The sequence below is a fragment of the Eumetopias jubatus genome, unplaced genomic scaffold, assembly GCF_037043125.1.
Source record: "Eumetopias jubatus isolate StellerSeaLion01/CBP00866 unplaced genomic scaffold, mEumJub1_p1.0 scaffold_10, whole genome shotgun sequence".
Taxonomy (NCBI): domain Eukaryota; kingdom Metazoa; phylum Chordata; class Mammalia; order Carnivora; family Otariidae; genus Eumetopias; species Eumetopias jubatus.
Window position 1 is genome coordinate 63,368,229 of NW_028274816.1, and position 1,036 is coordinate 63,369,264.

General features: G+C 44.3%; 1 non-coding gene across 1 annotated transcript; it reads left to right on the top strand.

The window, feature by feature from the left end:
* The first annotated feature begins 689 nt into the window (after positions 1–689).
* Positions 690–796, top strand: LOC114202507 (U6 spliceosomal RNA). The gene has a single exon (XR_003607809.1). It is a non-coding gene; the product is annotated as a U6 spliceosomal RNA (small nuclear RNA).
* Positions 797–1,036: the final 240 nt, after the last annotated feature.

The following is a 1,036-nucleotide window of genomic DNA, read 5'->3' on the forward strand; positions in this document are numbered from 1 at the left end:
ACATGGGACTCAAACTTACAACCCTGAGATCAAGAGTCACATGCTCTACCCACTGAGCCAGCCCCAGGCAGTTGTCATTTTGATAGAGATTTCTAAGTTGCCTTTCATTAACACTATTGCATCTTACACCCCCACCACCCTACGTGAGCATGTCTGTCCAGGGGCTCTGCTCAGGTGAGAAAGGGAAGCCCTGACTGAACCAGGGCTGAGACAGAGCTCTGCCTTGGCCAGGAAGGCCCAGAATGTTGTGACCAGGCTGCATCTCACAGACGTGGGAGCACAGGTCCAGAGGAACCAAGGAACTGATGAGTCTGGTATTATTTTAAATACTTCATTGACTTTGTGTATATCAAGAAACTGATACTAAAGTTTATATGAGAGGCAAAAGATCCAGAACAGTCAATACAATATTGAAAGAGAAAAACAGGGGCACCTGGGTGGCTCAGTCAGTTAAGCATCTGCCTTCAGCTCAGGTCATGATCTCAGGGTCCAGGGATCAAGCCCCACATCTGAATCCCTGCTCAGTGGGGAGCTTTCCCCCCGCCCCCCATCCCTTCCCCATTTCATGCTCTCTCTCTCACACACAAATAAATAAATAATCTTAAAAATTAAAAAAATGAAAGAAAGAAAAGCAAAGTCAGAGGACTTCGGGACTTAACACTACCTGACTTTCAAAACCTAACTGGTGAGTGCTCACTTCGGCAGCACATATACTAAAATTGGAACAATACAGAGAAGATTAGCATGGTCCCTGTGCAAGGATGAAACACAAATTCATGAAACATTCCCCTCAAAATCAATAAAAATAGGTCAACACCCTGACATATAATAGTGAAACTTGCAAATCTCAGAGACAAAGAGAAAATCCTGAAAGCAGCTCAGGACGAGAGGTCCGTAACCTACAATGGTAGAAACATTGACTGGCAACAGACCTATCCACAGAGACTGGCAGGCCAGAAAGGACTGACACCATATATTTAGGGTGCTAAATGAAAAAATATACAGCCAAGAATACTTTATCCAGCTAGGATGTCAT